The following is a 17,422-nucleotide window of genomic DNA, read 5'->3' as shown; positions in this document are numbered from 1 at the left end:
ACCAACAACAAATACAGTGAAAACGGGGTTATACCGTAGGGGAAGGACATACAAAGCAACAACAAAAAATCACATGGTACCTCATAAATATGTTAGAAACAATAGCAAGGAAGAAAAAAAACCACTTGTTTCCTTGTATTCATTTAGATTGACATCATCTTACCTGAACTTTTCTGCTTGTTTCAGATATATATTAGTTATTGCAAATAAGGGAAACCATGGGACCTATGTGTCTTTGGGCCTGGTTTACTTCACTTAATATAATTTTTTCCAAGTATTTCCATTTACTAACAAATGGGGCAATGTCATTCTTTCTGATGGAGGCATAGAATTCCATTGTGTATATATACCACATTTTCTTGATTCATTCATCTACTGAGGGGCATCTGGGTTGAATCCATATCTTAGCTATGGCAAATAATGCTGCAATAAACATACTTGTGCTGGTAGATTTAGTATGGTCTTGTTTTTGATCATTCGGATAAATGCCAAAAAGTGAGATTGCTGAGTCATAGGGGAGCTCTATGTGGAATATTTTGAGGAACCTCCATACTGCTTTCCAAAGTGATTAAACAAATTTATACTCCCATCAACAATGCAGTAGGGTTCCCTTCTGTCCACATCCCCTCCAGCATCTTGTTGTTATTAGAGTTCTTGATTATAGCCATTCTAACTGGGGTGAGGTGTTATCTCAATGTTGTTTTGATTTGCATTCCTTTTATGGCTACAGAGGTTGAGCATTTCTTCATGTGTCTATTGGCCATTCTCTTTTCCTCTTCAGAGAAGTTTCTCTGTAAGTCCTTAGACCACTTATTTATTGGGCAGTTGTTTCTTTGAGGATTTGTTGTTGGGGGATTTAATTTTTTGAGTTCCAGGTGTATTTTAGATATGAGACCCTTGTCCACTGTATAGCTAGTGAAGATCTTCTCCCAATCCATATGTCCTTTGCCATGCAGAAGCTCTGCAACTTCATGCAATCCCATTTGTCCAACCTTTTTTTGATTTGTTGTGTTTCTGGGTCTCTATTATGAAAACTTCTGCTTGTGCCAAGGAGACCTAGGGTTTCTCCTATTTCTTCCTATAATGTTTTCAGGGTGTCTGCTTTGAATCCAAGGTCTTTGATCCATTTGGAGTTGATTCTGGTACAAGGTGATATATAAGGATCTAACTTAATTTTCTACAGGTGATTAACCAATTTTGCCAGCACCATTTACTGAAGAGGCTGTTTTTCTTCCATTCTATTTTTTTGCTCCCTTATCAAAGATTAGATGGCTATAGGTCTGTAGGTTCATTTCTGGGTTTTTCAATTCTATTCCATTGGTCCTGAGGTCTCTTCTTGTCCTAGTACCAAGCTGTTTTGATTACTATGGCTTTGTAGTAGAGTTTGAGATCTGGTATTGATATAAAGATCTAGCTTTAATTTTCTACAAGCAATTATCCAATTTGCCAACACCATTTACTGAAGAGGCTGTCTTTCTTCCATTTTATTTTTTTTTAGCTCCCTTATCTAACATTAGGTGGCTATAGGTCTGTGGGTTCATTTCTTGGAGGTATCTTCTGGTGCCAGTACCAAGCTGTTTTGATTACTATGGCTTTGTAGTATAGGTTGAAATTTGGTATTGATATTCCCCCAGTACTGTTCTTTCTGTTAAGGATCGTTTTTGCTATTCGGGGTCTTTTATTGTTTCATATTAATTTTGGGGTTGCCTCTTTTATTTCCTTGAAGAATAAGATTGGGATACTGATAGATATCACATTGAATTTGTAGATAGCCTTGGGACATATTGCCTAGTTACAGCAATAAGACAAGATGAACATATAAATAGGGAAAGATGAAGTAAAACTCTCCCTCCTTGCAGATGACATGATCTTGTATTTAAAGAATCCCACGTACTCCACTCCCAAATTATTCAAACTGATTCAAAACTTTGGCAAAGTAACAGAGTATAAAATTAACCCTCAAAAATCAATGGCTTTTCTGTATGCCAACAATGAGAAGAGCACGGCTGAAATAAGGAAAGCAATTGCATTCATGATAGCCCCTCAAAAAATAAAATGCCTAGGAATTAACTTAACCAAACAAGTGAATGACATCTATGATAAAAACTTTAAAAACTTGAAAAAGGAAATCAAAACAGAGCCAAATGTTTTTGAAGAAGGTACTTGAATTATCACTACCAATGTCAAGAGAACAAGTTATAAACATGGAAGAGTTAGCTAGTGGTCCACATCCATTTTTGCTACATTTCTCTAATCTGAGCTTCTGACTTGATTATTGTAAACATTAATCAACTTTTAGACTTACATATTAAAGAAAAACAAAAATACATACAAATAACTAACACTTCAAGGTTATCTCTTAAAATCAAGGGTAGAGCTTAGTGTTCTATCATGGATATTTTTCATTCAAGACAAATAGTTTCTTATTCTGGTTTTGGAGCAGCATAACACACTTTCCTTCTTTTCTAAATTCTGAACTCTAAGAATAGCATCTAATTCATTTTTTGCATTACCACTTTCATATATTTTCACACTTATTTTGCCATTGTTTTATTCTTTTCATCCTAAAATTCTAGTAATTTGCTAGCACCGATTGAAAACGTAGTTATTAATATGTTACATATTATTAATAATAACTATATGCTAATATAGTTGTTAATATATCTGAGAAATTCTTTCAACTGCTTTTTAACTCAGTACAACATGTATTTTACCAGATCCATAACCCATGAGGGTCTTCTAAGTTATCTGCAGAATATCAGTGTTACAATAACAATATTATGGGCATGGTATAAATGTTTGTATACAACAAACTAAATGTCTCTCTTTAATATTTTTCATAAATCTGACTTTCTCTTCACAAGGCAAGGAAATAATTTCAGTCCAAAGATAGTCCTCAACTCCCATCCCCCAAAATTGATGGTTACTTCTAGGGAAATTTATCAGTTAGCAATCCTACAGATTTGATAAGAACAAAATAAATAAATTTGAGAAAACCCACATAAGCCATTCAGAAAACTCCACATAATTGTTTATTATAAACACTCTTGAAAAACTAATACTCAATGGTACAACAAGAAACATTACAGACTTGGAAGAATCTACAATGCTTTGCTTTTTTCTGTGTCAATACAAGGACATAGGACATAGACCTGGTTGTATGCCTGTGATATAGATTTGTCTTCATGTATTTACCACTGAACATAAGAAGAAAGAACAGGTAGCAAAACTCAAGCCTTATGGATGTTGAATTTGATAAGGTTATCAAAGAAATAAAGACTAGCAGTATCTTAGAAAGGATCTTCATGAATATGGATGAATTTGACATGTACAATACCTAAGGCTCCCTATAATCATATGAATACTATGTGAACTATTCATCTGTAAGCAGTTAATATTTTATATAGTTTATGGAAAATAACTTTAATATGGAAAGCACAAAGAAAGAACAAACAGGTCACATTTGCTATTTTGCTCAATATTTTCCAAGTATTATGCATAGTGAGTGATAACTCTTGAATGCTAAAGACATTTCAGATTTAGGTCCATATATATTTATAAATGGAATATATGGGATAAAATCTTATTTTAGGAAAAAAAGAGAAATGTTTCTGTGTCACTTTTCTTTCCTTTATATCAATGTATTTCAAGATTGAGAAATCTTGTGCTTTCAGTCAACTTATTATTCACACACAGATGTGTTTAAGTATTGGTTACAAAAGCAGGAGGCTCCAGTGAAAAGCAGAACAGATGCAGTTGTATCAAAAGAAAAGTACTTAAAAGATTTAGAAAATACATTAGAAAATACTAAGCCAATGAAAATAAAATCACCTATATGATAGTTAAAACAAAATTATTAATATCATGAAAGTTAAAAAAGAAAGTTTTAACTTACATGATGCCCTGATTGAAGTAAAAATTGGAAGAGCAAAACATAGGCAGAAAAATGCTGACCTTTCTTCCTTGATCAAACTACAGTCAGATAGGCTCTGACATGAATTTTTTAGGTTTTTATAAAACCACCACGCCTATATGTCATTTGACATTTCAGGAATAATTGTTATTAATCTTATGCATAACCCAAAAAACTATGGTGGACAAAACTTTTATCAAATAATAAAGGAAAAATAAACTCTTTCAGTGACACTTCCATTTTGAATTACTTTCTGTAATTTTGGGAGAATAAATGATAATAAAAGAAGTTGGTCACTGGCAATTTTATTTTGATTGATTCACTATGGTGTGTGTTGGGGGTGGGGGAGTCACATGTGTGCCAGTCCAGAGATTTTAGTTCAGGGCCTAGGAACTGTCCCTGAGCTTTTGTGCTCAAGTCTAGCACTCTACCACTTGAGCTACAGCTCTACTTCCAGCATTGAGGTTAATTGGAAATGAGAATTTCACAGATTTTGCTGTCCAGGTTAGCTTCAAACTGTGATCCTCAGATACCAGCCTCTTGAGTAGCTAGGATTACAGGTGTGAGCCACCAGTGCCCAGCAGATCTTGATATTTTAGTTATATTTTTCTGTTCCAATCACTTAGGTGGCCTTTTTTACTAAGTGCTTTCATCTGTCCTCATGGCAAGTTTGCGGATGGGGCACCTGCATGACCAGATAAGGTTGAGAAAAAATCAGAAACATTTCAGTATGTATTATAACACTTAGGATGGAGTCAATTCAATGCATTTGGATTAAAATATCTATGTGAATTTACACGGTTGATAATTTTTCTGTTTTATATGTTATTCCAACGTAAAGTTCACCATGCTGGCCATCCATTCGAAGAGGAATTATCTTATCTGTCACCAGGAAATACAATTTTATGAACTATCTTTTAAGTAAACCAAACTAAAGAGATATGTACTTTATATTTTGTTTTGCATTCCAAGTTCAACTTTATTTGTTTTGAATTCAGGGAATCTATGGAAGTCCTAATTTTCATGAGTGTCTACAGATAATATATTTATGTTCTGCCTTTTTGAATGAGCTATCTTTGAGACTATGTTGACTCAAACATCAGGACTTTTTCTTCTCATTTCCTTTCTTTTGAATGCATCAGTTGATATTATCTATTTTGTGTATTTCTTTTTCTCTTGACAGAGTGTTTTTCAGTTTGGGAGTGTGCTGAAATTGTTCTTCAATAATAAACATAACTAAACACTGTGCAATTCTTCAAGAAAATAATTGATTTAGTTGGAGACAACAGAAAGACATAGCAAAAAACAACATAAATAAGGTAGCAAACTTTCTGAGGAAAATATGTTGTTAGAACTGAAAATGCTATTCCTAAGGATTTGAGTATTTTGCAATATTCCTCTAAAAGATAATCTATAAAGCAGTCCTTGAATTGGGCCAGAGGAGTAAGAATTATAAAAAGGAAGTCTTTAAAAATGAAGAACTGAATGGTATATTGATAAAAGTGAAAATATTTAAGTCAGAAAGCTAATACTTAAATCCTAAGAAAGAAGCTCAAATGTTAAATGACACTAATGTCTAAAGAATCTTGAAAGAATAGTGGAAAACAACTCAATAAATTTGAACTTATTAGCATGAACAATTTAGCCTCTTCCCTGCATGACTGAGAATGAAATTAAATATTCCAATGAAGTTATTATATAATTATATATTAGTAGTTTGTATTACTCTGCAAAAAATCTGTTTTATACACATGTCTGAAAAATACTTTATTTGTAATGAAATAATATTTTAGTGGAAAAGTTTTTCACTTTCAGTTTTGTTATGATTGTAAGAACTTATTTTATCTGACCTAAGATGAAAACAATATAAAAATATTTTGTTTTTGCTGTGATTAACTATTGTTTAAAAATATAGTGTATTTATATATCCTTATTTAATATTTTAAAAAATTGGAAAAAGCTAAATGTTTTCCTTAATTTAAAATATGAACATAGAAACTATTGTCAGGTATTAAACATTTAAAAACTTAAACACATTATTAGGTTTTTAAAGAAGAGATGGCCGAGTAAGAAGTACACCAAGCACGTGGTATTCAGGTAAGGGGTAGGTTTATTCATCATTCTGGCTGGCACCAGACCATCTTGGCACTCCACATGGCTGGAAAAGGCCTGGGAAAGAGAGCATCTGCTCCTGGACTAGGCCTTATCTAGGGTAGGGGCGGGGAAAGATGTGGACACATGGAATCCAGATGTGATCTCTGGGAAAGACTTGAGAAAGAGGGTGGTGTCTGGATTAGGCCTTATCTAGGTTAAGGGCAGGGAAAGGTGTGGCCAGGTAAAGGGAGGTGGGACCAGGTAAGAGGATGTGGGACAAGGTGGGAGAAAGGTGTGGCCACATCAGATCCAGTTGTGACCTCAGCAGATGCAGACTTGACCTCTTCCAGGTGTGCCAGTTGCCTAGGTAACGCAGGTACTGGGCGGAAACTTTGCTGCAAGGAGGGTGGAGTCTGCTTGTCATCCAGGAGCAGAATGGACCTTACACACAATTAGAATTGTGTGATGATAATTAAGAGGTACTAGATAAGAATATTTACTTGTAACATTTTTGTAAAATGTTTATTTTATTTATTGTAAAAGTCACATACAGAGGAGTTAGAGTTAGGTAAGTAAGGTGCTATTAGAGTAAATTAGACTCTGCCAGAAAACCACATGGACATCCAGGTAGGAAGAACAAAGGAAAGGTTGATTGCCAGTAAAGGGACCCCAAGACCACTCTCACCAGGAGAGAGGAAATGAGAGGTGCTGGCTATTGTCTCAGGTGACATTTTATAACCTCCAGGATTTGGGGGATCTGGCTGCCTTCCATGGTCAAAGGTATCTCAAAGGGCTGATCGATCAGGGAAAGGAAAGTAGGGGCTAATCATTTACTGCCTTTATTACATGGGCCTAGTGTTGCTTAGAGAAAGAGCATGTTAAGCTATGAGGGAGGAAGCTTCTGGTTTAACAGGTACTGAACACATTTCTTTTTGCACAGTGTCATTCCCTCTCACTTTTTCTCCCATTCCCCCATCCTGTCCCCACACCCCTCAAATTGTAAAGTTCATTTCCAACATAGTATCTAGTGAGTATCACTGTTCCATTGGTTCATCCTTTTTCCACCATTGCCATGGTTCCCCTTCCCTTCGCCAGATCAGATAAACTTATATACAAGACTAAGGGTACAGGGGAAAAGAACAAAAACAAAAACAAACAAACAAAAAACCCATAGTGACAATAGGGAATAAACCCAAGGAAAAAAAGAAATAACTTCAAATAGTACACTAAAACCCTCTTGCTTCCATTTCTTAGAGTTCTTTTTAATAATCATCATTTTACTATTGAGTATTGTGATCCTTTGCTAAGAATATCCTAGACATATTCCTGTTGTTACAAATGAGGGAGACCATGCAGCCTACATTTCTTTGGGTCTGGCTTTTGTAAAATATTTTAAAAATACCATTCTTCTTGAGTAATTTCTCCTTGGCTTTACTTATGAAAAATATAAACTTCTACATTTCATACTTTATTGGTAAGATCGTTTGATGAATGAAAGTTTAAAAATGCAAGCAGAACAACTAAAGCCAAAAATTTTGAAGAAAAAGAAAACAATGCTTGATAGGAAATGTACTCAATACCTTGTTCATGTAACTGTAACCCTCTGTACAGTATTTATACAGTAAAAAAAACATTAAAAATAAAAAAAGATTTTCTGATTAATTCTGAGTTTAAAAGATTCTGTCATCCTGTCTTGCTAAGTGGAGTAGCAGAAATTTTTGGAGTTATACATTCTGTATTAAAATTAATTTATTGATAATGATGAAAATTTGTATTAAAATGATAATGTTGGAGTTAATGAGGATATTAGTCCTTGGCACATTTTTTATCATCATGGAAGTTTTGGAAATTCTATCTTCCTGATTTGTATAAGAAAAACTTGAAAAGAAAGAGAGTAGATTAGATAGATAGTTATAAGGAGGGAAATAGTTATTAAATAACAGGTTTGTTCCAAGGTCAATGTATTTGTTTTGTTAGGAATTCAACTTCTAACCATTCAAAGCAATGGAGATAACTTTAGATCAACTCATTTGTCAAAGACCACACAACTTTGTGAGAGACAATTAAGAATTCCAACTCATCTCCCTGACTTTCAACATCTATAGGGATTCTACTATAACATACTCCCAAGATGAATCAACCACCCTTTGTCATATGCAGTGGAAGCTTCTGGACTGAATGAGTTCTAAATATTATTTAAATAGAGTAATATGGATAGACTCATGGATAACAATGATAAATAATTATGATTTTGATGTCCTTTCTATGTACAACTGGAGAACAGTTGAGGCAAAGATTTATAATTTCCTTAATCAGTTTCCTTAGTTTACCTTCTTTGCCATGAAAATAACCTGGTTTACTTAAGGGAATATATCTGCATTTTTCAACTTTTGTTGTAGAGTGGAGGACTCCAGTTACATGAGTAAGTAGCCAATTAGATATAACTAAACGTTCTTGGTTATGAAATCAAGAAAGTTCTTGATTAAATCTCTTCAAGGAGTTTTAAAGAACAGAGAGTAGAACCTCCGTAGTCATGGAGGTTCTTTTTCTTGTTTTTCTCATTGTCAGGAAAACTGAAACAAAGACCATAAGTAGGGAAATTACCTTGGAGGTAGAAGTCAATCTCCATACTTTAGGAATAAGTGAAAGAAATATAAAAGGATATTAGATACCTAGATTTCAGTCAGCATTATGGAGATATTTCATCAGTGGCAGGCTGGCTTCCTTTTTCCAACTGAATTATTCAATTAAAGGACAAAAATATGCATTAAGTGTTCTATCCAGCTTTTTAAAAATTCTATGCTTTATAGCCTAAATAGGAAGCTTAGATCATATGTCACAACACATGAAGAGAATTAAGTAATTGTGTCCAGAGAAATATAAAAGTCATGTTTTCTTCAATATCTAGACCTGTGTGTGCATGTGTGTATGTGTGTGTGTGTGTTTATGTGTGTGTGTGTATGTGTGTGTGTGTGTGAGAGAGAGAGAGTAACAGAGAGAGAGAGAGAGAGAGAATGAGAGAGAATACTGGAGTTTGAAATCAAAATTGAAATCAAGTCTTGGATACTCTCCCTTCACTTTTTCCGTGAAGCTACCACTTTGCTAATTGATCCATACCTCTACTTCTAGTTTTTTGCTGATTAATTGAAGATAAGTTTCACAGACTTTCCTGCTCTGGTCAGCTTTGAACTATAATCCTCAGGAATCAGCCTCCTGAGTTGCTACAATTAGAGAGATGAGCTACTAGATCCCAACAGCCATGAATTTTTATAGGGAATAAGAGGAAACATTCCATACAATTTAATAACAATATATCACTATTTAAATAAGGAATATATCAATATTTTACATGAAAAGTCTTATAAAACTAATTTTTGCATAATTTTACATTAAAATCTTTTAAACCACCAGTGGTGCTTGCCTATAATCCTAGTTGCTGAGGATCACAGCTCAAAACCAGGCCCAGCAGGGAAGTCCTTAAGTCCTTAAGTTAACAACCAGGAAACAAGTGGTGCTGTGTCTCAAAATGGTAGGGAAAAAAAACAAAGGAGAAGGTAATAATGCTTGATAGAATAGAGCCCAGGCCCTGAGTTCAAGCTCCATAACCAACAACAACAAAAGTCTTTTGAAATCTTTCTTATTGATATCTTTAGTTAATAGAGGTATTTTATTAGTTATTTTGATAAATATATTAGCCATATCTTCTATTTTGAAGTACTTTTTATTGTATGCTATTCAAATACTTAAGTATGCATTTATTATATATCAAATAGCTATAATTATTGATAAGGTAGACTTTTAATATAAGCTCAACATTCATTACCTTATTGATTGAAGGTTTAGTACCTGAACTAATATAGTTTTTTCCCATTATTTAGTTTAATGGAGACAGAAGAAACCATATACAATATGACTTTAGTGAACTATTTTGCTTTCAGTTTTAAATAATATGTTTGAAAATATTTTCTTACATAGTATTCCCTAAAACAATCCAAATTATAATCTTCCAGATACATGATAGCATAGGATTTCCAAAAATACATTCAGAAATTTTCATTGTTTTGGAATTAATATTATCTCTTAAAAGGCACAAATGTACAATCTTCCACTAAAACAAAGATATTGAATGCTGAATAAATACACTTTATTACGAAAGCTGATAAAATATTTTGTGTGTTTGTTTAACTTTTCTTAGTCTGACATTTGAATTTGTATGGCAGCTTTGTAAGTAGCTAGGTTTATACACACAAGGCACCAGCACATAGTCTTGCATACAGTTTTAATGTGAATATTTATCAGAGAAATTTGCAAGACTCATTCCTTACCAAAGTCAAGCTATCATTTTATCCTAAAGGTTGTATCTAAACATTTAAGATAAGCTTTGGGAAAGACAGGAAAGGCTATGACATTGAATGAATAAATGAGGCTCTAAGAGACCTAAGTTAATTTTACACACCAAGCCTCTCTGTTTTCCTTTACCTAAACATAGATAAATAAGACATTATCCACAGGTATTCAGCTTCTCTCCATCTACACAAAGTACTGCTAATATAGCTGAACATGTTTTTTTTCAACTTTCAGGCCCAGTTTCTTAGTGAGATCCCATGTCAGTAGCTGGATGCCACTGATTGCTTATTTTGAGTATCTCACATCTTCTTTTATTTATTAATGTTACTTTAAGTATACCCAGGTGATTTAACTTAGCACTGTACTTACACAAAGAAAAATATTTTAAATAGGATTAAACATGTTTTCTTTCCGTTATATATAATAAACACATGGGAATTTAACATGTATTTTCTCAAGTTTAAGTATATAATTCTTGCCTGAATAAAATAATGGCTTTAGTAAGATATATATTTTTTAACCATGACTCAAATTTTTAAGGTTCAAGTTACTAAAATATGTGTAAGGATCCTAGGATTACACTGATATCAACATAAGGTAGTATAATGCTTTTATTTTCTTAAACTAACCCTTAGTCCATTTATGAGCCCTAATGAACATGTTAGGGATTGTAAAACATAGTGATACTCAACACTGTTGAATAAAGTTGATACTCTCTTCTCAAAACTGTTTTCTACCACATGAAAATTGGGTTCATTTGTTAAAACATGGAAGCTGGTTCAAAGTATTTTAGAAAGTTACCAAAAAAAATATTTGAACTAATAAAGAATACCCCCTTTTAATGATTTTTCAGTTCCATTTTTTTCTTAAGTGACAGGGAAATGTTTGGAGGAGCACTAAGCCATACAGCAATTGTTTCAACACATTGTTTTCTTCTTTGACATAAGTACCTGAAATAATTCTAGAAAAGTAGGAAAATTTTCCTTTGAATTTCCATTAGTATTTCTATTTGCTATTATTTTTATCAGCCATTTGATTGGGACAGAGAATTTCAGTATCCCAGGAGGAATACTGGTTTTCTTTCAGCACTGCTGTTTATTATGTTATTTCTAGACAACAATTCCATAAGTCTGATATATAATATTAATTTGTTTCGTAGGAGTTGATCAATTAACTTGAGAAAACTCTATCTAGTGTTGATTCAATCACATAACAAGTGTAATTTAATATAAATGGTGCATAAGACATTGATTTTGCCCAACTGCTCTGTAGAATTAGTGTCACTAAAAAAGGCAGCCAAGCTGAACTAACAATATTACGCATTTGTGCAATTTATCTCTTGCTATAATGAACAGTAAATGATATAATGACCAACAAGATTAATGATAAAACAAACATGCTACTTAGATTCATGCTATAGAAGACCAATTGGCAATCAATAATTTGAAGATAAATTTAACCAGTAGAAGTGTAAAATCAAGACACTGGAAAAAAGCAGCAGAAATCTTTCCAGGTACATACATATTCATTGCTGTAGTCTTTTAAAAATACATCCAACATCCAAAATTGAGTGTGTTATAATTTATCTACTTGACTTTCATTTTTGTGTGACAGTACTGGAGTCTGAATGCAGAGTCTCATGCTTGCTAGGCTGGCACTATACTACCTAAATCATGCCTCCAGCCCTATTTTCTGCTGATTATTTTTGAGCTCAACCTTATTTTCTGCTGATTAATTTTTAGAGAGTCTTGCTTCCCAGCAGAATACAGGCCTGAGGCCTCAAAACATTTACACTTTCCCAGAGTTGCTAGGATCACAGTTGTGAACCATTATATCCAGCATATATGAAAGGAGACAAAGTCTCGAGGATGTTCTACCAAGGGCTGGTCTAGAACTGTGATCCACCCAATTTCAGCTTTGCATGTAGCTTGGTAAGACAGACACATGTGTCATCTTGAATTGTAGATTGAGAAAAATTTTCATTAACATTCTGTCCAGATTAGCCTTAAAGTCCCATCTTTTCTTTCTCAGCTCTAGGGAGAGCAAGAGTGATCTTTGTGAACCATCAACAACTGGATATACTTCTTGCTTCTTGGTCAGTTTCTTTTCAAGAAACTGCATTATGGTAAGCAATAGACTTCTTTAGATTTATCTTCATTGATAAATTCCCATATGATTAGTGGAGCCTCCTTCCTGATTCTCCTACAATGACTCAGAGCAGTTAACTGAAGGAAGACATGTGCCTGTGGACAAAGAAGCATGGGAGGTAAATAGAAGAAACCTCTTAATAGAAAATATTGAAAACAACAAAAATTGAATTAGATGTAATAGTTTTGCCATTATGTTTCAAAACTTCGCTCTTGCTCATATTTTTGTTTTCTCTCATCATCTACACTTAAATTGTGAAGTGTATGGCAACTATAAACTGGACACTTTCAACTTTCAAGTTTTGTTTTCCTAGAAGGAAGGAGTCCAGAGCACTTAAAAAGCTCACAGTTAGTGAAACTGTTCTGTTTGACTCTGCGGCTTCCATGGAGTGAAATAGCTGAACGTTAACACTGTAGTTCTTTTCTCAATATGCCTGTTTGTTACTTGAACTACTGCCAACTGTTATTTCCTCCTCAAACAAGAATTGTAAGTCTTATTCCCATGGTCATCTATACTATAAAAATACTACATTTACATTGTAGCTCTGTTCACAGTCAAATGAACCATAACTAATTTTATGAGATTTTTTTTTATAGAATCAAGCATGCCTTATTAATGTCTGGTCTGTTTTTTATAGAATTGCATTCTTTTTTGACACCAAAAGATTTGGATTGTTTGTTTTTAATCCAACACTGTAGCCTGAAGAAGAGAAGCTATACCAGAGAGAGAGAGCTATACAGACTTTCACTTGAAAAATCTACCACCACAACCTAATGCCACCATACCTCATGACACAATCCTTTGTTTTACTACAACTGTCATTGCAAAGATAGCTCATACAGAGATATTACATCCTCATGATTGTAATCCATTTCCTTAAAAATTGAGTATTTGTCTCTATAAAATTTTTGACCTTGACTTGCCAATTATAAATGATTCATTATACTTTTATTTATTTTTTTACATTTTTGAGAAAGTCTGTGATTGTCTTAGCTAGTTTTTGCAGACAGAAACTAAGGGACTGGATTAGTGACTCTTGCATCAAGTACCTGTTTTTGACCCAGCACTGGTTTCTCTTTGGTTTGTTTTTGTTTTTGTCAGTCACGGGGCTTGAACTCTGGGCCTGGGCACTGTCCCTCAGCTCTTCAGCTCAAAGCTAGCACTCTAGCTCTTGAGTCACAGCACTATTTCTGGCTTTCTGGTGGTTTATTGGAGATATGAGTCTCATGGACTTTCCTGCCTGGGCTGGCTTTGAACCCTGATCCTCAGATCTCAGCCTCTTGAGTAGCTATGATTACAGGCATGAGCCATTGGCGCTCGGCTTCTCAGCAGTATTTTTTAAATGAGAGTCAAAACTTTTCTCATACAACGTTCAGTAAGAAGACCAAGGAAGATGATCATTTTCAAAAGAATGTAGGCTGCTCAACTTCATGCCTTATTGTCTATTCCTGTTCATAACATTTAGCATTTGTTTGTGTCCAAATCTAATGCTGATTCTGAAGGAAAAATGTATCCAAATTATTTTCAGTATGGTTATAATTACCCAATTATTCATATTATTCAATGGAAAGGTTCTCTATTGAAGATCTGGCTAACTCCAAAAATATTTAATAATTAAACTAAAATGTTTAATTTGAATCACAATGTATAATACAAAAAAATTATCATACTTACCCATTCATAATTCCCACAAAATATGTTTTCTTTTGCAATTACATTTGTGTTTAAGATATTGATATTAAGTAATCATAAAGCATTATGTATATACATCTATGAATATAGGTACATATACAAACATATTTATACACATATGTATGCAAATATGTTTCTGTATATATGTATATGTACATATATATGTGCATATGTGCATATGTATATATATGTATATACATATATATGTATGTATATGTGTTTATATATACACATATATGATAGTATCAAAACGCCCTTTAAAAATCGTAATTTGGGGCCAGGCACCAGTGACTCACGCCTGTAATCCTAGCTACTGAAAAGGCTGAGATCTGAGGATCACAGTTCAAAGCCAGCCTGGGTACGAAAGGCCGGGAGACTCTTATCGAAAATAAACCACTCAGAAATCCGGAAGTGATGCTGTGGCTCAAGTGGTAGAGTGCTAGCCTCCAGCTGCAGAGCTGAAAGACAGTGCCCAGGCCCAGAGTTCAAGCCCCATAACCAACAATAACAACAACAAAAAATCATAAAATTGTAATTTGGTACTTCATAAACCCTAAAACTAGTTTGTATATTTTCAAAAGAGGAAGAGTAATGACATAAAATGACTTAATTGGCTTGGCACCAATTGCTCATGCTTTGAGGCTGAGATCTGAGAATCATAATTCGAAGCCAGGCCCAGCAGAAAAGTCTTATCTCCAATTAACCACTCAGAAAAAGCTGGAAGTGGCACTGTGGCTCAAGTGGTAGTATGCTGTGTGGTAGCCTTGAGCTCACAGACATAGCCCACACCCTGAGTTCAAGCCCCAGGACCAAGCTCCCCCCTCCCTCCCTCCCTTTCTCCCCCCTCCCCCCCTCAAAAAAAAACCCAAACACTTATTTGGATTGATAGTAATGTTTTTTTTTCCCCATTCCATATCTTGTAGGAAAGCCTGAATATAATTTAAGAAGAATTGACATGCATTTAGAAATTTGATAATAGTACACCCATTAACAACATACAAATAACATAAATAATGTTGTATCTCAGACCAATTTCAACCATGAACTGCAGGAAATACATAATTGGATTATATTATCTTCACATTACCGATTTTTCACAGTGCTTTCAGAGTTTGCCCCCTTCCTTATCCTGTAACTAGTCTTATCAGCAAAATGAAAGCTGGCTCTGCACTTACTGCTTCTTGGTAAATCTGAAATAGGCATTTGTCTTTACTGGTGTATTTTTACTTCGTTAATTTCATTGAAGGGTATGATGGATTCATGTCATGGAATGACTAGCTAGCCTTTGAAATTGTCCATATTAATCTGTATAGATCTCTTTGTGTAGTGTAGGAAAGTCAGCTGAGAATTTCAGGTCTACCTCTACCTGTAACCTAATCACAGAGTAGGATTAACTCGAAAAGAATGCTTAAGTTGAAAAACAAACTCTACAATTTAGGCAGGAGTGGGGGTAGGGATGTAGTTGTTGAGGTGGGAGGGAAGGGATGGTAGGGGAAAATCAGAGGAGGCGGCAACAATGCTTGATAGGAAATGTACTTATTACCTTGTTCATGTAACTGTAACCCCTCTGTACAGTATTTTTACAATAAAAAACTTAAGAAAGAAAGCAAGAAAGCAAGCAAGCAAGCAAGAACAATGTGTAGTAGTTCTTTTCAAAAGAAGTTAATCCAGGTGTGCAGGATTACCCTTCCTGTATGAATGGCCTCTTTATCTCATTCAACAGAAAATGCTGTCTCAACTTCTCCAAATAATTATAATATAGCAAAGCATTAAAACAGCTTACCATGATACATGTAACTCTCAATATACCTTCAGAGCTGATCATTCTACACTGCTCTAAGTAATGTATGGAACTTCTTTATTTCTACTTTCATATTTTTCAAAATATGGACAAGATATATATAATGTATTTGTTCACTGCTCCCTCACCACACATTTATTATAAGTCTTACATATATCAGACATACTGATGCTATTAAAAAGTTTCATGTAGCCAGGGGCCGGTGGCTCACGCCTGTAATCTTAGCTACTCAGGAGGCTGAGATCTGAGGATCACAGTTCAAAGCCAGCTCAGGCAGGAAAGTCTGTGAGACTCTTATCTCCAATAAACCACTAGAAAATCGGAAGTGGCGCTGTGGCTCAAGTGGTAGACTGCTCGCCTTGAGCTGAAGAGTGCACAGCCAGTGCTCAGGCCCAGAGATCAAGCCCCATGACCAGGAAAAAAAAAAAGTTTCATGTTTTTTAAATCAATAAATTACATATGTATTTGAAATGACTCTTACCAGAATAGTTCTCAGTATAGAAGGCATTAATAATATTTGATAAGGGAAAACACATAACTAAAGAGTTGCATTATTATTTGTACAAACAAATTTATGAAAAGTGATTCAGCTAAATGTTTTTTTCTATATCCATCTAATTAAATGATTCAACTAAATGGTTTTTTCTATATCCATCTTATTATCCTAAAAATACACTTTCTCAATGCATATTTCTTAATTTTTGTACAAAAAGCTAAAATTAAATTGTAAGACAACAATTTATTTAGGAAATAATTATTTCTTCTCATTTTTTTCTCTCTTTTTTCTTTTTTCTTTTTTCAGGGACCTGGGCAATGTCTTTGAGCTAATTTGCTCAAGGCTAGCACACCAATTGAGATACAACTACACTTGCAGGTTTTTTTGCTTTTTTTTATTGTGAAAATACAGTACAGAGGGGTTACAATTACATGGGCAAGATAATGAGTACATTTCTTATTGAGCATTGTTGCCTCCTCCTTCGTTTCCCCTTCCCATCCCTTCATATCTCCCACGCCCCCACGCTCCCCCCAGGTTTTTTTGTTTTGTTTCATATTTTTTTTTAAAGATTAATTGAAGATAACAGTCTCACCAATTTTACTTATCTTGGCTAGCTTTGAACTGCTATCCTCTGACCTCAGCTTCCTAAGTAACTAAGATTACAAGCTTGTGCACCCATCAATGATGACATTTTTCAATAGTGATATTTAAGAGCAGAAAATTTTTTTGGGGGGAAGGGGTTGGTCATAGGCTTGAACTATGGGTCTGGGCACTATCCCTGAGCTCTTCAGCTCAAGGCTAGTGCTCTACCACTTGAGCTACAGCGCCACTTCCAGTTTTCTGGTGGTTTATTGCAGATAAGAGTTTCACAGACTTTTCCTGCCTGGGCTGGCTTTGAGCAGTGATCCTCATATCTCAGCCTCCTGAGTAG

The 17,422-nt window shown here is 34.4% G+C and overlaps 1 long non-coding RNA gene across 1 annotated transcript in view; it reads left to right on the top strand.

Moving 5' to 3' along the window:
* The first annotated feature begins 6,441 nt into the window (after positions 1 to 6,441).
* LOC138832811 (uncharacterized) overlaps positions 6,442 to 17,422 on the top strand; it is a 198,795-nt gene continuing 187,814 nt past the window's right edge. Inside the window, exons 1-2 of the long non-coding RNA XR_011373696.1 lie at positions 6,442 to 6,486; positions 12,386 to 12,479. This is a non-coding gene — a long non-coding RNA (uncharacterized lncRNA). The remainder of the gene's footprint in view (positions 6,487 to 12,385; positions 12,480 to 17,422) is intronic.

This window comes from Dipodomys merriami, unplaced genomic scaffold (assembly GCF_024711535.1).
Source record: "Dipodomys merriami isolate MVZ:Mamm:240054 unplaced genomic scaffold, mDipMer1.0.p SCAF_20, whole genome shotgun sequence".
NCBI classification, from domain to species: domain Eukaryota; kingdom Metazoa; phylum Chordata; class Mammalia; order Rodentia; family Heteromyidae; genus Dipodomys; species Dipodomys merriami.
This window is presented reverse-complemented; position numbering and strand designations above follow the sequence as displayed.